This window comes from Anopheles coluzzii, chromosome 2 (assembly GCF_943734685.1).
Source record: "Anopheles coluzzii chromosome 2, AcolN3, whole genome shotgun sequence".
NCBI classification, from domain to species: Eukaryota; Metazoa; Arthropoda; class Insecta; order Diptera; family Culicidae; genus Anopheles; species Anopheles coluzzii.
In genome coordinates this window covers 58,978,395-59,002,629 of record NC_064670.1, presented here as the reverse complement: position 1 = coordinate 59,002,629, position 24,235 = coordinate 58,978,395, and the positions used below count along the sequence as shown (strand labels likewise).

Here is a 24,235-nt window from a genome sequence, read left to right as displayed (position 1 = left end):
GGGGGTCTCCTATTCATCTAGTCTCGGACATACGCGGTGTACATTCTATTAGCGCGTGGCCACGGAGCTGAAAAAATGTTGAAAAAATTTTCAACTTTGTCAAAATTGCTTGTCAACTGCAAAAAAGAGCTTTTCTCGTGGCCGCACCAAAAACATACACAAGAGCGACAAAAAGCTCCAACATCTGAATATCATCGATATTTTGTTTAAGAAGCACTAACTAGGTACATAAATCAATTAGAATCATGCATTCACGAACATCAAATTTTGTCAACTTTTGTCAACTTTTTTTCCTGGCTGCTCCAGGTCACAAAATTTTGACACAAGCTCAAAAAAGTGACAAAAGCTCAAATTTTGAAAAATTTGTCAGCATTTTGTCACTCCCGTGGCCTTTCGCTTTATGAAAATTCGGAAATACAGTCTGTTCTCTAGTTGCGCAGTTTTTGCGTTCCCGTTACATCCACGTTAACAGAATATCAGGTTTTCTTGCAAAAATGCATTTAACAAATATATAATTTTGATTTTAGCTATTGCTTTCACTCGCTACACTATTAAAATCGTTCGATGGATTAAGTTTTCGAGTTACGTGAATTCCTCTTATTTTTATTATTATACAGCGCCCACCACAACTATATGGACAGTCGTTTTTCACAATTTTCGGAAAATCCGTAAAAGATAGATAAAAAAGGGGATTTTTTAGTTGTGCAGAATACTATTTCACATCTTCGTACATTTCGTACAAAAATCATTCAAAAATCGAGAAATAACATATTCTAGAAAGATTTTACAGAAAAATATAGATAGATTTTTAAAAAGTGTGGAAGGTTTAAATGAAAAATAACTTTTTTTAAAGTTTTGAGAGTTTTTTAAGACTTATCATCAAAATATTGTTTAATATCAAAAGTAAAAAAAATGTTTTCTTTGCACGTAATATTGTTTTGAAAATGCAAACTAAAATATGTAAAGATTTTCAAAAATTATTTTGAAATTACCATGAAAACCTGATCAATTTGGTAAACAATGGTTCAAAACTGATCCGATCAAACAAAAGCGACACAAAAACCCCACCAACGATTTTTTAGCAGAATCTAGATATTTGCTTATGTTACATGCATAGTTACGGAATGTAATGCTAGCCCAAGGTGTGTTTATTAAGGAGGTGAATTGTTAGCGCGTTTTCCGGGCGCCATCATTGAGTATTGTTATGTCAAATCGCATACAATTTTCTATACCCCCCTCCAGCCCTCCCCGATTTTAATACCGGAGCCCCCAGTATTGTTATGTCAAGTCGTGAAATGTCAATTTGCTCTGAAGCACTTCACCTCCTAATATCCATACACCTTGATGCTAGCCTGATATATTTTTCTTCCCACTGCCCACTTCACCATCGATATTCTCTTAAACCGCCACAAAGGCGCTCGTAACCGTCTGCTTGTAAATTTTGATCGTGACTTCGTAAGGTAGTTTATGAGCCTAAATAAGGACTGGCTGAATTAGTATGTGGTATATATATATATGTATTAGATAAGTATTTGTAATGCGGGTAGGAATATGTGCAATGAATATTAATGTAGGCCCTTTGCAATTGAATATCGTATTCGTCTGCACTTAATCCAAAACATTTATGGGCGCCTTTGTAGCGGTCCAAGGCTGGAAATAGATGAACCGAGATCGTCGCGGTGCCGTGAAAATCGCGTATGACTTGTACTGTCAATTTTGTAAGGCTGGAAATAGACGAATCGAGATCGTCGCGGTACCGCGAAAATCGCGTATGACTTGAGCTGTCAATTCTGTTATGAAATCTGACAAACAGGCGAGATAATCGCGGTTCGTGTCTGGACTCATCTGAGGTCTGGTGACGATTGAATGTGCCGAGATGATTTTTTTTAATCAATTTGTGAATCAAATTATTTATTCACAAAGTTTATGCAAAATAAAATACAACATTCGTAACTCCACACGAGTTTTCTAACAAATCCACCAGAAAAATAAAAATAATCGGTTTGCGCTACCACGAAAATTTCAGCAAAGCCGAAGTTGGGTATTGTATTGTTGTATTGTATTGTTTTTGGCGCAATTGGAGGCGCGCAAAATGGGTAGAAAGGAGGTGTCTTCATACAGAACATTTGGCCATCAAGGCTTTAGAAAAAAACACAAAACCGACGGCAGTTTTCGACGGCAGTTGTGAAATGTGACGAATTTTACTGGTATACGGGTATGATAAATGAATTGTTTTCGTTTACTAAATATTTGTATAGCACAAAAAACTTGTATTTTGCATCCACACTTTATAAATCGGCATTTTCAACGTAATATTGCGGCTGCTGCCTGTAAACAAATATCGACGGCTGTTGTCAAACTGAATCTCAAAATGGCAATATGCCAAACGCTAAAAATACACCTCCTCTATATTCTACCTTGGAGGCGCGGATGATTTGACAGCTGAACTGTTCTACAACTGTTTTAAATAACGCGCGAATTTCGCGGTACCTCGACGATCTCGGTTCGTGTATTTCCAGCCTAAGAGGACATCGATGGTGAAGTGGGTGGTGGGAGGAAAAAAAAATCAGGCTAGCATTACCGTCCAAATAGACATACAGCGACAATGTCGCGCGCGACGACTTCGCGCTCGACAAAAAGTAGCTCAATTTTGCAAACAGAGCTACTCGTCGCGCGCGACAATTTTGGTTCATCCTAAATAATCGAATTTTCTAGTTTTTTTACAAGCCAGATTAATGCCAAACGCAAAAAATAGATTTGAACACATTTGAACCTATTTTTGTGCGTTTTCAAATAAAAAAACAAGTTGGTTGACTGAGTCAAATGAGCTACTTTGATCTACACCGAGTGAAATTTTGAGCTATTTTTCGTCGCGCGCGACGTTGTCGCTCTATGTCTATTTGGACGCTTACATTCCCTAACTATGTACAGGCGTTCCCCGAGATACACGGTTAATGGGGACCGAAAACGGCCGCAAAATACCGCGTATTTCGAATTTCCGCGTAAGTCGAATCTCGTGATTTCCAGCTAAAATATCACAAATTTTCGTGTAATTTTTCAAGTAGGGGGCGGTTTTAGTCACTTTATGAATTATTTGACATGATTCTGACTGAATATAACTCTTTTAAACCTTTTGAAAGAGTTTTTAACATTCGATCAAAACGGAAATTATTTGGCAATTTGCAATTGATGTGTCAAATCAGTACAATTTGCTCAAAGAATTGTCAAATTTAGAAAACCGCGTATCTCCGAATCCGCGTATAAGAGGTACCGTGTATCTCGGGGACCGCCTGTATGTAAGGCTGGAAATAGACGAATCGAGATCGTCGCGGTACCGCGAAAATCGCGTATGACTTGAGCTGTCAATTATGTTATAAAATCTGACAGATAGCCGAGATAATCGCGGTTCGTGTATGGAACCATCCGAGGTCTGGTGACGATTGAATGTGCCAAGAAGAAATATTTTTCTATCAATTTGCGAATCAAATTATTTATTTCACATAGTTTGTGCAAAATAAAATACAAAACTCATTTCTCGACACGAGTTTTCACACAAATACGCCAGAAAAAGGAAAAATAATCGGTTCGCGCTACCGCGAAAATCTCAGCAATACCGAAGTTGGGTATCTCTGCGAAACAGCAGGCGCGATTGGAGGCGCGGAAGATTTGACAGCTCTACTGTTATACAACTGTTATAAACAATGCGCGAATTTCGCGGTACCGCGACGATCTCGGTTCGTCTATTTCCAGCCTAAGGCTGGAAATAGACGAATCGAGATCGTCGCGGTACCGCGAAAATCGCGTATGACTTGAGCTGTCAATTATGTTATAAAATCTGACAGATAGCCGAGATAATCGCGGTTCGTGTATGGAACCATCCGAGGTCTGGTGACGATTGAATGTGCCAAGAAGAAATATTTTTCTATCAATTTGCGAATCAAATTATTTATTTCACATAGTTTGTGCAAAATAAAATACAAAACTCATTTCTCGACACGAGTTTTCACACAAATCCACCAGAAAAAGGAAAAATAATCGGTTCGCGCTACCGCGAAAATCTCAGCAATACCGAAGTTGGGTATCTCTGCGAAACAGCAGGCGCGATTGGAGGCGCGGAAGATTTGACAGCTCTACTGTTATACAACTGTTATAAACAATGCGCGAATTTCGCGGTACCGCGACGATCTCGGTTCGTCTATTTCCAGCCTAACAGTAGCAAATATTTAAATTCTGTTAAACAATCGTTGGTGAGGTTTTTATGTCGCTTTTGTTTGATCGGATCAGTTTTGAGCAGTTACAGTATCGGACAATAAGATAGGGCCTTTTTTTCATTGCACCGTGCACTTGTTTTACCACTTTACTTGTGTTTGTGTTTGTGTTTGTTTGTGTGTGTGTGTGTGTGTGTGTGTGTTTGTGTGTGTGTGTGTGTGTGTGTGTGTGTGTGTGTGTGTGTGTGTGTGTGTGTGTGTGTGTGTGTGTGTATGTGTGAGTGCGCGGGTTTGTGTCTGAAGAAACGTAGCTTGACATGATGTCCTATTGCGTCGAAAGTATTCTAACAGTAGCAATAGACGATGCGCAATCTCAGATTGCGCATATATTTATCTGTCAAACGGGCCGGTTTGATATATTTATCTGTCAAAAAAATATATATATATCTCGGATATATAATCTTGAAAATTTATGCGCAATCTTGGCGCAATCTGAAAATGTATGGAAATGACGTTTATAGCTCAGGGTTGGCTACGCGAAATGAAGTATGTTTTGATAAAACGAATATATGCGCAATCTGAGATTGCGCATCGTGTATTAATACGGTAATAATGTGTGTTATCATGTGAAACAGCGTGCATTCACACTTGGATAAAAGCTAAAGTTTGCATCGACAGCAGCGCTTGTTCCTCGAACGAAAACGCAGGTGTGCTGTTTGATGAATGTGAATGCGACAGCGATGCGAAATGGAAACGTGCACAATAACAATGAACTTGGCATTCCCTCACAGATGATTCTCCAGTGCACGCCATTGAAAGGCCTGCATGCATCTCTGCGTTGCACGTTGTGTGTGCATGGGAAACTTTAAGAGTGCATTGAGCAAGCGCGCAGGTGTTCTTTTCAATAGGCGTTTTGTGTCATGAGCGCGGCAGTATTCTGTTCTCGATTTAAATGGGTATATGCTTTCTTGCTTACTCATTGATTGTTTTTATCAATACGCTTTTTTCGCTGCTCGACAATGATGTAGTTCATTGCGTATAGAAGCAGAACGCAGGCAGTGCACGGCATTAGTCGTGTCCAAGTTTTTAACCAGTGCGTTCTTGACGGTCGAGGTAAACATTGTACCGATTATCAGCGCCATATCATAAAGCAAATGGCGGCTGCTGGCATTAAGCGCAAAACGATCGAGTTCGTAATGGAACGATCGCGCACTTTTGTGGCAAACGAGCTTCGGACAACCGAAACGTGCTTGGACAAACGAAACGCGCTTGGACAACCGAAACGCGCAAGTCACCCGGACGTCCTCAGAAGACCACGGCGTAAGAAGACCGTAAGATTGTTAATATATCGAAGAAACACTGAGGGCGGTGGTCCTGCTAATTACAATAAAAACCTAACCCAAAACACAAAAAAACTACTAACAAATCTATCCGAAACGACTTACTTGTTACGGAAACACACACACCAATACACACTCAAACATACACACACATACAGACATACAAACACGCACATTCACTCATACAAATACACACACAAACAAACAAATACAAACCACACATAAACCTGTCCCAACGGGTGCATGGTGCGTTGAAAAAACCAAAGCCCTATCATTTTGTCCGATACTGTACGACCTTTTACGTGTTTATTATTTTACTTTAGACTAAGCGTGACAAATGGATGACTGAAACGTGACTTGAATGTAATAAATGTAAGCGAATTCGCTTCAAGTGGGCCACTCGCGGTTCGTTGAATTTTAATTAATAAATAACAAATAACAAATAACAAAAATTAATCTTCTTCCTTCGGCGTCTCGATCGCAACTGTCCTTGTCGTCGCACCCAAGGTAGAATATAGAGGAGGTGTCTTCTTGGCGTTTGGCATGTTGCCATTTTGAGATTCAGTTTGACAACAGCCGTCGATATTTGTTTACAGGCAGCAGGCGAAACATTTCGTTTATTTATTAAAAGAAAACAATTCATTTATCATGCCCGTATACTAGTAAAATTCGTCGCATTTGACAACTGCCGTCGATCCTGGTTTTGTGTTTTTTTTTTTTCTAAAGCCTTGATGGCCAAATGTTCTGTATGAAGACACCTCCTTTCTACCCACTTTGGTCGCACCTACGCCAGATGACAGCAAACAATTTGACATCTCGTTTTTGCGTCCAGGTCAGATCACGTACATTGCGCTTGTCCAAGGTGGAATGTATAATGAGGTGTAGTTATAGCGGTTTTGGCGATCCCCCCCCTGGGCTCCGATTTTGACAGATGGTTTTCCGCTTGTATATGTATTGATGAATTGATGACATACTGCTTGCTGAGGAAGGGAGTCAGTGTTGACAGCGTAAACTGGCTTTCTTTCAAAGTGAGAGTACCGGCCGCCCTTCGTGACGCAGCACTCGCCCCATCGTCCTGGCCTGTCGGTATTGGTGTACGTGAATTTGTACAATCCCGTCTACGAGAGCATGGACACTCATCGTCACCAATCACCATCAAACACCGTTCTCTCACACGCACACCTGTTGTCATCGATCGCCGATCGATGCCTCGCACACCAACATCCACTGTCTATCACGCACCGGCACACGCATCAACTTCACAGGCTCAAACACTAACATCACCACAATTGGGAGAACACACGCTGAACTCATGGTCCTAATTCAACACTCATTGACGGCCCGCTTTTAATTCGCCGCACTTCCAACACCAACTTACAACAGACCACACTTGACCGTTTCTTTCACGAATAGACGAACCTCTGTTAAGTCTGCACAAACACCTACCTGTTATGTTCCTGCTGTTAATGCGCATCGCACTGCCCGTTCCACTGCCTCTGTTTACTATCAAAACGTGCGGGGACTGCGCACGAAGGTCGATGAGTTTCGCCTGTCGGTGTTGGAATCCAATTTCGATGTAATAGTGCTTACGGAAACCTGGCTCGATCCTAGTCTACCTTCGGCTTTGCTGTTTGACGATAGCTTCCGAGTCTACCGATGCGATCGTAGTGTTGACAACAGTACATGTTCCCGCGGTGGAGGTGTGTTGATTGCGTGCTCTCAGTCTCTGACGTCACGGGAGCACACAACGGTGCATCCATCGCTTGAGCTAGTGTGCGTTGTAATACAACTAGGCAATTCCCGACTATTCATCATTGCTGCATACCTCCCGCCCAGACTTGCCGCAAATGCTGCCACGCTCCGTGAAATCGAAAACTGCATTCGCTCATTATGCTCAACTATGCATCCCGGAGACGGTTTACTGTTAGGAGACTTCAACCAACCTCTCGTGTCCTGGTCAGCCGCTCAGCATGATCCGGATTTGCCATTTCTGCATTATGAGCCACGTACGCGATCGGCTCTCTCCGCTCTGTTTATGGACGAGATGCATCATAGCGGACTCTTCCAGATCAATGGTCATCTTAACAGCAGCGGACGCGTCTTAGACCTGGTGTTTGCAAATAATGCAGTTGCTTCTGTTTGCCTTCCGCTTGAACTTTGCCTCACCCCGCTGTTAGCAAATAACACCTATCACCCTGCGCTTGAATTGGCCATCCCGCTACCACGAGAGGAATCAGCCGTTCCTGCGCTAACACCACGCCTTGACTACGCGCGGACGGACTTTAACAGGCTTCTGCCGATGATCGCCTCGTTCGCGAATGTCTTCGATTGTTCCCGTTACGCCACTCTTGACCTCGCTGTGAAAGATTTTGAGCGGTTCATGTTGCAAGCCCTGAATGAATGCACGCCGGTGAAACGACCTAAACGAGGCCCCCCTTGGGGTGACAGAACGCTGCGCAGGCTCAAAACGGCTAAAGCTGCCGCGTATCGCGATTATTTGTTGCGTAGGTGTCCCGCTGCATTGCGCAACTATAATACTGCGCACTCTCTCTATCGGCGCTATAACAGGTTCCGCTACCTGGGGCACGTACGGCGTACGGTTTTGCGCTGCCGCGGCAATTCACGTGTACTGTGGAACTTCGCAAACAATCGTCGGAAATCCTCTGGTTTTCCTAGCTCCGTCAGTTACAACGGGCGCAACGGCAACAATCCGTCTGCTGTATGTGATATTTTTGCCTCGCGCTTTGCCGCCACCTTCCTTCCAGCTGTAACTGATGAGAGGCAGATAGCCGACGCATTATCAAACGTACCGGTGGATGCTATGGCCCCAAACTTGCCGATCATCGATGAGTATTCAGTCTCGAAAGCGATTGACAGGCTGAAATCTTCGTTTGCTCCAGGGCCTGACGGGATCCCGGCTTCCACGCTTAAGCGTAGTGGCACCACCATCGCGCTTATCCTGGCCTTGATTTTTCGCGACTCGCTGCGTTCGGGCATCTATCCTGCCTGCTGGAAAACTTCGTGGCTTGTTCCAGTGCACAAAAAGGGAGACAAATCAAATGCATGTAATTACCGTGGCATTACATCGCTTTGTGCCTGCGCTAAGGTCTTCGAGCTCCTGGTGTACGAACCTCTCCTCGCAGCTGCCTCGAACTACATTAGCACAGCTCAACATGGATTTGTCCCTCAGCGTTCAACCACCACCAACCTGGTTGAGTTCGTTAGCCTCTGCCACAGGACCATCGATGCCGGCTCGCAGATCGACGCAGTCTACACGGACATCAAGGCTGCCTTCGATAGCGTTCCGCACGCCTTGCTGCTCGCAAAGCTCGAAACGCTTGGTCTGCCTGTGCAGCTGCTGGCCTGGATGCGCTCCTATCTTACTGGTCGCACATATTGCGTGAAGATGGGACCCCATACGTCGCGCCGTATCGATGCTTCTTCGGGGGTGCCGCAGGGGAGTAACCTTGGACCGCTGCTGTTTGTCATTTTCCTGAATGACGTAACACGGTTGCTCCCTCCTGACGGCCACCTACTGTATGCAGACGACGCGAAGCTGTTCCTGCCTATCCGCGACCGGTCAGACCAACTCCGCCTTCAAGCCACTCTAAGTGCCTTCCAGTCATGGTGTTCTTTGAATGGTCTTGAATTGTGCGTCGAGAAGTGTGTTGTCGTTACGTTTGCGAGAAAGCGGTGCCCCTTAGTGTATGACTATGCTTTAAATGGATCTACCATTGGTCGCAAAAGCTGTGTCACGGATCTAGGAGTGCTCCTTGACGAAAAGTTGAGCTTCCACGACCAGCTAGAGCACGTTGTCACTAAGGGTAACCAATTGATCGGCTTACTAAAACAAATAGCACGAGACATCACTGACCCGATTTGCATCAAGACGCTATACTGTGCTTTGGTGCGACCAGTGTTAGAATACGCTTCAGTAGTATGGTGGCCTACAACTGCTCGTCCCCTAGCTCGTTTAGAGTCGATCCAGCGCAAATTCACGCGGTTCGCTTTGCGCTCCTGGAGTGTCCAACTGGACTATGAGGGACGCTGTGCGTTGCTTGGCATCGAGACGCTGAAGCAGCGGAACTGCAACGCTCAGAGGCTGTTTGTCGCGGGACTTCTTGACAATCGGATCGACTCGCCCGCGCTTCTTTCGAGGCTCAACATGTATGTCCCGCCGTGATCGCTCCGAGCTAGATCGCTACTTGACATGGAGGAACGCCGCACTCGCTTTGGCTCCTCTGATCCGTTTATTAGTATGTGCCGTGAGTTTAATGTTATTTGTGATCGTCATCAACCTGACATGTCGCGCACCGCATTGTTAAATAGTATTCGTGTCGTGCGACCTTTTACATGTTAATTATGTTACTTAAGACTAAGCGTGACAAATGAATGACCGAAATGTGACTATGTTATAATGAATGAATGTAAATGAATTCGCTTCAAGTGGGCCACTTGCGGTCCGTTGAATTTTAATTAATAAATAACAAATAACAAATAACAAAGAACATTTAAGGATTTCTTCATCAATTACAGCATTGTTGTTTCCAGCAATGTGGATGATGTAATTTGCAAATTAACGTAGGATGGGAACCCTCTTACGTATACTAATGTGACTTACAGCCGTTGCCGTGAAATTTTGGCTCGAAGTCACCAATTTTTGACCGTGTGCATGAATTTTTGGCTCGAAGGCGTCAATTTTTGACAGTGTGCATCAATTTTTGTCTCGAAGGCACCAATTTTTGTCTCGAAGGCACCAATTTTTGTCTCATGGTCACCAATTTTTGTCGCTTGTTCATGAAATGTTGTCTCTTAATATATCAACATGAGTTTACCTGATTTGACGCGTAGCTAGGGTTATTTTATACCTAACATTTAATTTCAATAAAATCTATGGTTTTTGAATATTTTGTTGGTATTTTAAGGAAAATGCTTCAAAATTTTTGACTAAATTTCAGGTACGTAGATCAACACAGCTGATTGCTTTTGAACAATGAAGATACTTTGTACTCCTCAATCGAAAATGACAGTACCATGATAAACCTTACGGATTGCGAGAACTATTTTAGGAATTTATTTAACTATTTGCCACGATTGCCGGTCTCGTAATACAGTCGTCAACTCGTACGAATTAATAACATGCCCGTAATGGGTTCAAGCCCCAAATGGACCGTGCCGCCATACGTAGGACTGACTATCCTGGTATGAGGGGATCAATAAGTCACTGAAAGCCAAGCCCACAAGTTATGGTACAGGCAGGCTTTGATCGACAACGGTCGTTGAGCCAAAAGAAGAAGAAGCTTTGCCACGATGCCAAAATGAAGAAATAATCGAGGATTAATCTTCTCTAAATTGTTTTGATATTATTATAAATAAGACATAAAACTATGTGAAATAAACAGAATTCTTGAATTAATTCCTTTGCATTGTATAACCGCTCTAATTTTGTTGTGCATTCTGCAATTATTAAAATATTAAAATAACGAAAAAATACCAAGAGACAAAAATTTGTGACCATGAGACAAAAATTGGTGCCTTCGAGACAAAAATTGTTGCACACTGACAAAAATTGACGCGTTCGAGACAAAAATTGATGCGCACTGTCAAAAATTGACGCCTTCGGGACAAAAATTGATGCAGTCAAAAATTGACGGCTACGAGACAAAAATACATGACTTACGGCCAAAATTTGACGGCAACGCCTGTAAAATAGGCAAGACGAGGGATGGGAAGTTTAGGTTGTGTTTGGGAACGACGGCTTCTATAGCCTGCATTAGTATGCTCCAAGCACTAGATACCCTTGAACACAGAGCAAATCTGTGCTCCAGAGTCTCTATCCGGGAGCAGAATGAGCAAGCTGAGGAAGTACGATTCATCCTATCGAGCGGCAGTCCGTGCGGCACCTTGTTGTGCACCAGCAAGTACAGCATCAACCGTTGATGAGACGATAGTTTGAAGCTGCTGACGTTTTTCCATATCCATCGCCAATCAGTGGAAGGTGACTCCAAAGCCACTTTGGTGTCCGGAAGTCTGTCGATCATTATTTACTACAAACTTTTGGTCGTGATGGTAGGTGCCGAATGGTATTCAATCTGCTGGATTACCGTCCGAAGGCGAGGATATGTTGTAGTAATGGAGCCTATGTTTGGGGGATTTCCAGCATAAGCAATGTGCTGAGCCCCAACTTTTAGGCATCGCTGCTCAGCAATGTACCGATTCACCAGCAACGCCGTTGTAGTTATCGCGGGAATGTGGATATTGTGACCACCTCGTCTGCGTGGAAGGGCCATTTAGGTCAATGGGATTCGAAATCTCCCAGACCCGCCCCATAAGAAAGACCGCACCGTTCTAGAGATTAAGTCTATGTCCATTGACCGTGCACTACACACCGATGCAATGAACCAAAGCTTGGGCAGAAGGAAGGTGTTTAAAAGCACCACCTTCTGCGCTAAATTCAGGTCACGGACACGGTGCAGCCTGATCAAATGCCGGAACTGTTGAATGGCGTTTTCCCAGTTATGCCCTATGGCCTCCCGTATATTGTTAGTGAACAATATGCCGAGCAGGCGCAGTCTCTCTACTTCCCGCAGCCACGGTACATGCAACGGAGTGGTTGTTGGTGTGATGTGTCCTGTGTCCAGTCCCGTAGTTTTTTATTGACCAGTGTCCAGTCCCGTAGTCTTGGATTGAAGCCCAGAGAAGACATAGTTTGCCACAAAAAAACCTCTATTAACAGGTTGGCTGATAAGTCCCCGGTCTAACAAAGAAAAACACATTTTTGTCAAAATTCGTTTTTATTATTCAACATAGTTCCCTTCAAGAGCGATACAACGATTATAACGACCTTCCAATTTTTTGTTACCATTTTGGTAGTACTCCTTCGGTTTTGCCTCAAAATAGGCCTCAGTTTCGGCGACCACCTCTTCATTGCAGCCAAATTTTTTCCCTGCGAGCATCCTTTTGAGGTCTGAGAACAAGAAAAAGTCGCTGGGGGCCAGATCTGGAGAATGCGCAATTCGGGGAAGCAATTCGAAGCCCAATTCATGAATTTTTGCCATCGTTCTCAATGACTTGTGGCACGGTGCGTTGTCTTGGTGGAACAACAAAATAACAAAAGTTGCTTGACAAAAGACGCTCTGTCTCACAAACCAATTGACATACAGACGTCAAATTTTGACTCGAATAATTTGAAGGTTGGTACTATATAAAAATAATATGCATTTAATACTAGCGGCGCCATCTATGTGTCAGACCGGGGACTTATCAGCCAACCTGTTAACCCTGTTGAAAGCCTGCGAGAGGTCAAAGGGAACGAGCTTACCACACTTTCGTTGATTCCTGAGATCAACCACCCGCTCCTTAACAGAGAGCACCGCTTGAAAAATGTTGCAAGGTTTGTTGCTACACTTTTGCGCTGTCGATATTATCCCCCACTTCCTGATTATAGAATCAAGGCGTAGTTTGATAATTCTCGACAGTAGCTTATAGTCCGTGTTAAGCAGGGATATAGGCCGAAAACAGGAAGCGGTGCTTGTACTTTCTCTTTTCTCCACGAGAACTATGACACTGGGGCCCTTTCCGTTTGAAGCTCGTAGGCTGAAATTTCAGCCTGTCAGCTGTTTGCATTGTATAGCAGTTTTCGAGCAGCTATCTAAGTGAGTATAATATACAGGTGGGCTTATCCCAATGTGTATGAATTTAGAAGGCTGATTTTTATCGCTTCTGCTTCTGAATGAAGATTGTAAGAGTGTTTATGCCCGCTGCGCAAATTCGAGCAGTTTCCAGCGCAGAAAATGCACCATTTCTCAAAGGCACCAATTTTTGTCTCGAAGGCACCAATTTTTGTCTCATGGTCACCAATTTTTGTCGCTTGTTCATGAAATGTTGTCTCTTAATATATCAACATGAGTTTACCTGATTTGACGCGTAGCTAGGGTTATTTTATCCCCGCGCTGGACTTCAGCGATTCCTGCGCAGGGTCGAGCAAGTTTAGCGCCATCTGCTGGCGAAATAGACGAACTATTTATGGCGGCGGAGCAAAAAAAACGGTCAAAAAAATTTAAAAAAATTGGCGCCCATTTTTTCGTCCGCTTCTTCTCCCTCCCTCGCAGTAGAGAATGCGTGCTAGCGCGACTTCGGGGGTGCGTGCTCGCGAGCGCGCTTTCGTGGGCGCGTGCTGGCGTGCGCGCTTTCATGCTCGCGGGCGCGCGTACGTGCGTGTGTGTGTGCGTGCGTGCGTGCTGGCGTGCGCGCGTTCATGCATGTGTGCGCGCGCGCGCGTGTTTGTGTGGGTGTGTGTGTGTGTGTGTGTGTGTGTGTGTGTGTGTGTGTGTGTGAGTTTGCGCGTGAGTGTTTGTGTGTGAGTTTGCGCGCGCGTGTTTGTGTGTGAGTTTGCGCGCGCGTGTTTGTGTGTTTGTGTGTGTGCGTGCGTTTGGAAACCCCAAAACTATTTGATTCTGATGGGTACATTTTCATCCGCTGCGGCTATAAAGTCCATGCATTTTCGAACTCGCTACCTGAGAGACAACACAACCATTGGCATTGGCATTTTTGCGATCGGCTCTGCTGTTGGGGGTATTAAAAAGACACATGATTTAAGCAAACGTGCGTGTGATTTGTTGCACATTTATTTCTAATTCAGCTAGCGGACGCAAGTGGAAACAACATTTTGAATTGAATCCCTACAAAAGAGGATTCTGGATTTGTTTATTACGGTGCGCGTATGGTGCTGCACCTGTCCGTCCAGAATCTGGTGGCTTGTTGGATTGGAGTAGTTATCATGACGCCGATTGACCGGCAATGCCTTGGAATGGGTTCGGATCGGTAGGTTCATGTTTTGATCGAGTGCATTCCGTGCATTTGTCACGTCACAGCGGTAGACTCGGCAGCAACAAAGTGAAAACAAAAACTTTCCCCAAGTGGGGACTGCTATGCTAAGTTCTTCTTCTCATTATTATTTGCATTATTGGCGTAATGGCCTACGCGATCATGCCGGCCTTTTCAGGACTTGAGTACCACGTAGCCGGATAGTCAGCCCTTCCTACGGCGGACGGTTCATACGCGATTAGAACCCACGACGGGCATGCAGATGTGCGGAATGATGGCGGTGTCGCGGGCCCGCTCCTATCCAGTGTGCAACTTGCATACTGCCACACTGTCTCCTGCTGGATGCATACGCTGCAGGCAGGGGGAAGGATGCACCTCCACGATAAAAAAACACCGTCATGAACCAGCGGTGGATCTAACGGTAGGCGGACTAGGCGGTCACCGAAGATGTCTAGTCTGTGATATGCCGTATGTCTACAAGTATTAGCGACAAAGGCTCCCGGAAAGATGATCGTAGGGGTCCCATGGCCACCCCCCTTCCCGCTGGCAAATTAAGTATACCGTTCAATCTTCCAACAGCTGTGTGCCAGTACCCCCTGCTCCCTGTCATCAGTTACCATTGACAGGGGCCTCAATTCGTCTTTCCGCCTTTCATGAACACCTTCCTTTCTTTGACCGATGGATCATAACATGCCGGAAGAAAACACATTTGGTGAAAGTGTTGCACACACACGCACGCTCACACCCACGCGCAGATGGCTCAGCATATCTGTGTAAGCTACAGCATACGAAAGCAAAAGGTTAAGGTAACAAAGTTATGCTTAATGCTTAACACGTTCAGCACGATGACATGCCCCAGGGACTGCAAGTGAGCTTTCCAGTATGCCGGTTTCACAATCAGGTTGCCTTCTAAATGCCGGCGGATAGAAAAGTTGTGAAAAAAAAGCGCCGGGCTGAACGTGTAAATGCGAATTAGGGTTCTGCGCGTTGCACAGCAAACCCTCCATCGTGCGCTAGCGATTCCGTAGTCATTTTTACATTGCATCGATTAAACTCATTGCGCTTTTTTGGTTTGATTTGTAAAAATGCAACTTCATCGCCGCAATGTGTATAAACGGTTTTTTAAGTGCCACAGCAACTTATGAGCATTGTCCACACGCGAGAAAGAGATAGCGCTATGGAGGGAAAAAGCACGGACGACGGCTGACAGCGATTGGCCGTCTGACGCACTAACACATCCAAACCTTTTGCAGCGCGCTCAGGCGAGGGGTATGAGGCGGAGCCAGGGACGGGTAGCTCGACGAGCTGCTTGACAAATTTGCCGTTGGAGGGAAAAAGATGGCATGATAAAATTCTCAGAACTCCATGATTTCTTGCGTCGCTTTGCGCAGCGGGTGTATTCTTCAAGCCTCCAGAAAGCTCGTTGAAGCAAAAGTTTTCACTCGTTCTTTCAAAAAGTGATATTCAAATTTGGTTATAAAAAATGCTATGAGACCACCTGGACTAAATACACTTTGATTCCAGATTTGATCACCTGATTTCTTTAATGCACCTTAGAACAAATGTAAACAAACCCGTGTTTTCGAGCAGGTACTCGAATCTAATTCTAGCTTTGTGGCTAGAATAATCTAGACTGAAAATTGCAGGCTAGTTTTTTGTGTGGTTTTGTATGGAGTGTTTACATGATTTCAGCCTCCAACTGTCAAACTCCATACAAAAAACTAACTAGAATCGTGAAGGCCCCCACTGTCAACAAAAGTCCCGTGGAAACCCACCTTCTAGAGCCTCGTTTCAAAATGAGATGTAATTCCCTACACAGCAAATTTTCTCATCCTGATTCAGTAAAGTTTTTTACTGAAACGGTTCAGTAATAGAATATTTAACTGATTTTCAGTATGAATGTCATGTTTTTACTGACTTTCAGCAAAATAATTTACTGAATTCATTTCAGTAATACGCATTTTACTGAAAATCAGTAAAATAAGTGTCAAATAAGTCGTTTCACTGGATATCAGTAAAACAAATTACTGAAAATGCAGCAATTCATTCTGTCAAATCGACCTGTCAGTCAGAACATCAAAACAAAACAATGCGGTACCTACATGCTCGTGATGTGCAAAAAGTTGATTTAGTAGGCGCTTACAGGCACCCTGGTGAAATTTCAGGTGATATTTCGGCTTATGGGATTAATTTAAAACAATTGGCAGCCGTGTTGGTGTGTAAAATGTTTGCTACTATCCACTGTGCTTGCTGAAATTGCGTGGTGTCTGTGAGCGCTTACTGTACCATCTACACTTGCGGCGGCAAAATACAGTATAAAAACTGTATAAAACAACACAAAACATGTATGAATATGAACTGAGGGACTGGCAATATCTGCGCATCAATAAAAACTCAATTTAAAATAAATATTTCGTCATTTTTTAATCGCTACCAACAACTGAAAAATCAGTAATATGAGAATAGCTTTGCTGGGATTTCAGTAAACGAGCTGTCATTTTGGTGAGCACCGGACATTACTGAATGATTCAGTAAACATTCTTTTTACTGAAAGGATTACTGAAACTTCAGTTGAAAAAAATTCAGTAAAATTTTACTGAAGTTCATTAAAAAAAGTTTTCTGTGTATGGATTATCCCGTATGCACGAAAATAAAATTCCTTAGGGATACCATCAGGACCGGGAGACTTTCGCGGCACAGATTTTTTAATTGCATCCAGGATGTCATCAGGTGTGATCTCACCCATGCAATTATTATTGGTATCACAACCCTCTGGAATGATTTGACTGCAGGCACAGTGGCCAGCAAAATAAAGAGGCCACTACTTACATTTTTACATTTGTCTATTTTTTTCGTTAATAATGAAGCTATCTTTGTGCTATAAATTTTTAAACAATTTTCATTCTTTGCTCTTAAATGTGCAATCAAAATTTTTTGAAAAAAAACAAAGGTTTACCAGGACCAAACATATTTAAAAAAAATAGTCCAAATCACACTGACAAAAAAAAGTGCCCACATGAATTATTTTCAATAAATTGACTTATTAAACACAAACAACAACTATTTCATATTTAATGTGCCACCCTTTGGATCTTAGGACTAACTGTAAGCGTTTTGGCATACTCTTCATTAGATTTTCTAAATGATTTGGGTCAAGATTTTCCCAGGCGTTCTCTAGAGCTTCAAAATATTTATCTTTATTGGTTACGCCAGTTTTTTTCACTCTAGCATCGAGAATGGCCCACAAATTCTCGATGGGATTTAAATCAGGACTTTGTGGAGGCCATTCAAGCGGTTTTATGCGACATGAGTTGAAAAAAGTTTTTGTTTTCTTCGCGGTATGTTTGGGATCGTTATCTTGCTGAAACACAAATTTATTTTCTAGACTTGTTTTTATTAGAGATACCTCTAAATTTTCTTGTAGGATGGTAATATAAGTATCAGCTGTCATAATGCCGCTGATTCGCACCAGGCTCCCTACCCCTCCCCTAGAAAAACACCCACAAACCATAACATTGCCCCCTCCATGTTTATGTTTATGTTTATGTTTATGTTTATTGATTAATCCATCGGGATATTGAAGATCCTACATGAATGTACTTAAATTAGTGCTTATAGACTATGTAAGGTACATAAATCGATCGGGGAGAACAGGTGCACAAGAATAGAAAATGTATTTTGAAAATAAAATTATTACGTAAGTTGTGTCCTGAGTCTATCTCTAAAAACATTCTGTGGCATGTTGAAATCAAATAAATCAAAGTTATTTATGAAAGTTCGACACATAGCTGACATAGGATCAGACTGGCCAAAACGAGTTCTATAACGAGGGACGGATATGAATTGACGTGTACGTAGATTCCTAGATGGCGCGTTAAATTCTATCGTAGCTAATAGAGTAGGAGCATCAATGTGGTGGTTAAGTAGTCCTGGTATAAAAAGGCATTTACCTATCTCACGGCGCTTTTTCAACGACTGAATCCCTAAAAGCAGACACCGGGAATGGTATGACGGTAACACATCGCCCTGTCGCCATGTTTCACCGTTCCTTGGATGTTGTGCTCTTGATGCTCCTCTCCCGGTTTACACCACACATGGGACCGTCGTTTTCGGTTAAACAGTTCAAATTTAGACTCATCTGTCCAAAGAACAGTTTTTCAAAACTCGAACGGCTTATCCGCATGCTCTTGAGCAAATTTGAGCCGTTTTGCGTTGTTAGCCTTACTGATGAAGGGTCTTTTCTTGGCCAATTTACTATTGTACCCCCGTTCTATGATGCGGCGGCGAATCGTTCCATCGGAAATATTTAACTGAAGTGTATTTTTGATTTCAAGGACTGTTACTTTAGGGTTTTTCTTCACTTCGCGCACGATGTATGTTTGTCCTGGTGTATGTTTTGCTATCTGTTATTCTCTTCCTACCTTTGCTGATGCTATACCTGCCAGCAACAGCTCGATGTGATTCCCCGTTCTGAACATCACAAACAACTAATTTTCGAACAGCCAGAGGAATTTGTTTTGTGTTGTTTTCTATTTCGTGCAACTGAGCCAAATTGTCCAAGATTAATGTACGAGTCCACTTTAATGCCAAATGCTAATGCATGCAACCGGTCGCTTGCCTAATCACCTCATGTCAACAAAAAAGCTGTAAAAACAAAACGGTAAAAACGATAAGTTTGATCGATTTGCATAGTGGGCAATTTTTTTGTCAATGTGATGTTGACTAATTTTTTTAAAAATATTTTTGGTGCTGGTAAACCTTTGATTTTTACAGAAATTTTTGATTGCACATTTAAGAGCAAAGAATGAAGATTGTTTAAAAAAATATAGAACAAAGATAGCTTTATTATTAACGAAAAAAATTAGACAATTTAAAAAATGTAAGTAGTGGCCACTTTATTTTGCCGGTCACTGTAAACGTGTCGTCCGTATCTAAGTCTTCGTCAGAGTATAGTTGTGTGTAGTATGTGTGATTGTGTTGCCTGATGTCTCCTTCTTGATCAATTACTCTGCCATCTTCAGACAAAAGTTTGTCAAATACGGTTCGAGCTCGCCTGCGTTTCTCAAATTGAAACGTAGACACACTTTCGCCAGCAACACGTGTCTCGTTAATTTGTGTGTATTCTTCTGAGAAGCGTCTTTGAAGAGACAGGATTTTACCCTTGACTCTGTTAATGTTGCTAAGCTCCACAGGGTTTGTTAGGTAGTTATTGTAAGAGTTTTTTAAAACTTTATGCAGTATATCCATACGCAAGCGAAACGAGGAGTATTTTTGATTCGTATTCCAGCGGAAAAATGATTTAATTTTTGGTTTGGCGAATTGAATCCACCAATCCATCCAGCAGCTGAAATTCATTCTTTGTCTTGTCCATACATTCCACTTGCACCTGAACTCCTGCATATTTTCCTGTGTTAAAATATGAGGCCTTAGCTGCCAGTATCCATTGCTTCGTGATCTTGAGCAAATTTTTACTGGAAGGCTCGAACCGTCAGAGCTTTATGGTTAGAAAAGGCTAGTACGTGTAAGTCAGTCGTGCGTAAGTGTGTCTTGAGTGTAGATGATACGTAGCATCGAGCGATGCGAGAACCCGAGCCGCGTGCGATGTGGGAATACTCTACAAAGTCACCTTTGAGAGCTTCCCAACTATCGCACATCCCCATACCGTTTACATCGTTCCTCAGAGCAAGGCTGATATTTCTCTCACCCATTGCGTCCTTTTGATTGATGATCCTTTTGACACAGTTAAAATCCCCTGCAAGAACGACATGCTGACATGCATTTCGCAGATAGTACGCTAGGGTGCGATTGAAAAACTCCTCCCGCTCTGACCAGCGCTGGCGTCCAGAGGGAGCATAAACGTTACAGAGTGTAGTAGTATTCTCAAGACGAAGGCAGATTATATGTGAGTCTAAACTGCGTTCGACGTGAGAATATTTGAGGTTTTCCCGTAAAGCTATCGGCGTTTATCAATATCCACATTCGAGAGCACTTTGTACCCAGGAAGCGAAATGTTGCCATCATACACTTCTTGTAAGAAAATAACATCTGCATCAATTGATCGAACAAATGAACGCATCGTATTTATTTTGGTCGTGTTTGAGATGGTGTTTAGATTAATAGAAACAAACAAAAAACTTTCGTATCGATTCGTCTCTAATATTTTTTTCTATCGATCAGTGTGTATACAAGTAAGTGTAATTGTCTTTGCATTTTTCGGTGGTCGGCCAGGTTTACGCCTGACTATTCCCTCGATCGATGCATTAGACGTGTCACTGTCTGTGTCGTCTACGTTTCTGCGCTTATCTTTAGTATCAGGGTCAGAATTGGTGACGGGAGGTGTGGGAGAAGGATCTCGAGGAATTTTGAACACAGGTACAACAAGCGCCGTAGTGCACTCGTATTCCTTCCCTTGTGCTGATGATGTCGATGCTGCCGGTGCGTTGCTTGCTTCCGTCGGAGCCACCGTCAGAACCCTCGGTGCTATGGTCGGTTCCGTTGGTGCTACGGTCGGAACCTTCGGTGCCACAGTCGGAGCCTTCGGTGACACAATCGGAGCCTTCGGTGCTACTGTCGGGGCCTTCGGTGTCGCTGTCGAAGCCTTCGGTGCTACGGCTTTGCTAGCATGCGGAGCAGCTGCATATTTTAGCGTTTTGCCGGAGCCTTTTTTCGACTCATGTTTTCTACGTTAAGGAATAAGTAATCGATGCTTAGAACAATTTCAATGTAAATTTTATCGGTCTTAAATTTCATGAGGGTCATTTCCAAAAACGCCATCAAAATTTTATTTTTGTGACCTGAAACTGGTTTTGGAGTATTGAACTGAATTGGTATTTGTGTATGAGACAATTGACAGATTTTGTTACTAATTTGACGTATCCTTAATTATAGCGTGGTTGTTCTTAACCAACACCATCAATAGAACAATCACCTAATCTCTCTTGATAGGTACATACCATCAGAATCCTTTTCTGCCCTCTTGGGCATATTTCCATTGTTGATCATTCTGTAGTCGATGCTGATCCGGTTTAATGCAGTGCGCAAAGTTGCCTCACTATACGTGTAGTGTGTTGCAGTCATGTTGCGCAATGAACCATCGCTCTCTTTAATGCTCTGTTCCGCAACGAAATCCTGAAATAAGTAATTCTTCCCGCCCGCGAGTAAATCGTTGCATTTTCGACTTTACCATTCCAGCCATCAATACTCCCGCTGCTTTCTCGCTGGAAATATCAGCAAGGCTTTTTAGCATATGGCTGCTTCTGGTCTCTCGGCTACATCTGCCTCTTATTGTCATGCGTTTTCTTTGTCCGGACTCAGCCAATAATGCGGAGTAGTAGATTTGAGGGAGTGTACATGTTCGACGTCCTGGGTATAGCATCCCGTTTTACAGGATATTCTACACCACTTTTATCTACCGATGACGACGATGTGTGTAGTACTCGAGGTGCTTAAGGCGCATGAAGCCAACTATACTGGCTTAATGAATGATTGATTTAATTGGAATTTCAAAATGTCGCGACCAAGTGACTGAGCAAGAGTTGGTTGCACACAATGTCACCAAGCATGTGATGGTCGCACCAACTGTTTGAGGCTCGCCCCTGATCTTCGCAATAGAGCTCGTGACGCATAGATGATTTTGTTTCAGCCAGAATTTGTCATGACTATGTCAGTGATATTTTGCAATACTGATCATAGCAAAAAAAAAGTCGTGAAATAGTGACTGACCAAGCGATGGTCGCAAACATGTCATGAGCATGTATTGCTCACACCAACCGTTCTGAGTATCACCTCTGATTATCACAATTGAGTACGTGACGTTGATATGGATTTTGTTTCAGTCAATTTTTTATGACATTGACAGTGACATTTTGCAGCACTGCTTGTATGGCATGTGAGCCCTCGCGTGCCCTCGCAAATCACTGTATATTGCATGGCGGGTAGCTTCATTTCAAACATCACACGACCGGAGACTGTTCCTTTCGCACTCCTGTAGATGCAATTCGAATACTACTGTAGATGCAATTCATGTCACCCTACCTATGTCAGCGACAATTCTCAAGCTTTGTGCTGTATCGGTAGCTCCTGTTTTGACTAAGATTTTTAACGAATCTCTGCGTACAGGAACCTTTCCGCACTGTGGAAGGTCTCGTGGCTAACACCCATCCACAAAAAGGGCAGCAAAAACGAAGCATTGAACTATCGAGGTATTACCTCTTTGGCTGCTTTCGCCAAAGTGTTCGAGCTCCTCATCTATGAACCATTAATAGCATCTGCCGGCAAATACATCATCAGCAACCAACACGTATTCATGCCTTAGAGATCAACTACGACAAATCTGATGCAATTCATTAGCGGCTGTTATAAGTCCATTGATGATGGTATGCAAGTTGATTCCATTTACACGGACATTAAGGCGGCTTTTGATAATGTGTCCCACAAAATTCTTCTGGAAAAACTTGATAGACTCGGATTATCACCATTCTTGGTAAAGTGAATGAAATCGTATTTATGTGGTCGTTTATATGCAGTTAAAATGGGCTCCCACCAATCTAGATCCATCGGTGCCTCTTCCGGCGTGCCCCAGGGCAGCAGCCTCAGTTGTTCCTGCTCTACATAAACGACTTGTGCATGGTACTCTCGGATAATAGTTGCCGCAGATGATGCTAAAATCTATCGTGTAATCCGTGAGCCAGAGGATCATCTTCAACATCAAGCCACCCTGACTGAATTTGTCTCCTGGTGCAAGCGTAATGCACTAAGCGTCTGTATCGATAAATGCGCCATAATCTCATACAGCCGTTCAAGAGCTCCAGCGCTGTTTAATTATACGCTTGATGGTCAGAAACTCGAAAGAGCGAACTGTGTAAAGGATCTAGGAGTCCTCCTAGATGCTAAACTCTCCTTCGAAGAACAGATAGACCAAGTACTCTGACAGGTTACTGGTGACAAGTGTAGTTCTGTTACTGTTTAGCTCTTTGTGTTTTCCTGTATGGATATGGATGCAGCTAAATCGAATGATTTGCTTGCACAAACATTGAGGGATTTAGAGATCAATGTGAGCGTGTGGATATCTAACGCTTTAGAGAGAGGAATCGAGACTCTCAAAACTGAGCTTTGCGCGCAAGTGGAGCGTAAGTTGGAGACAACATTGCGTGAAACGTTAAGTGCTATAGAAGCCTCAAAAACGTCTAAGGTGGCCTTGCGTGCAACTTCTGACACTTTGAAAACCAGCGAAACAGTGCAAGAAGTAAATTTAGAATCATGGGCGACGGTCACTAAAAAAAGGAAGAGGACAAATAGTGGGGCCAGTAATGTTCAAACTATTATTAATAGATTTGACGAGGGAAACAATAAAGTTACTCCCAAAATTAGGAAAAATGACGATATGAAGGAGTCCATGGGAAAAAAATAAAAACAAAAATAAGAATAAAACACTGGTTATTGTTCCTAAGGTGGTTCAGTTGGATCCGAGGCGACAGCAAATATCGGAATTCCGTAATGGCAGGGGCGGTCAAGTTTACGTTCAATGTTCTGCTCAGGCGAATTTAGATAATGTTAGAAATGAAGTAGAAGGCATTTTAGGAGACGAGTATTTGACTTCCTTGCCAATGGCATGAGTAAAAATTATTTGAATGAGTGAAAAATATTCTGAGTCCGACGTAGATCTTTTGAAATCTCAAAATGAGTTAATTCCCTGGAAACAGGTGAAAGTAATTGGAATGTTTGAGAGTAAGAACTACAGGTACCAGAAACACAACGCAGTATTGGAAATCGACAATGAGACTGATGTTTGGAAAAAAATCGATAAAATCAATATTGGATTTGATCGTTGTAAAATTTCTAGGAGCATACATGTTATGCGTT

General features: G+C 42.9%; 1 protein-coding gene across 6 annotated transcripts in view; it reads left to right on the top strand.

The window, feature by feature from the left end:
- LOC120948058 (cytochrome P450 306a1-like) overlaps positions 1 to 24,235 on the top strand; it is a 101,458-nt gene that overhangs the window by 41,806 nt on the left and 35,417 nt on the right. The gene's annotated exons all lie outside the window — the stretch shown is intronic.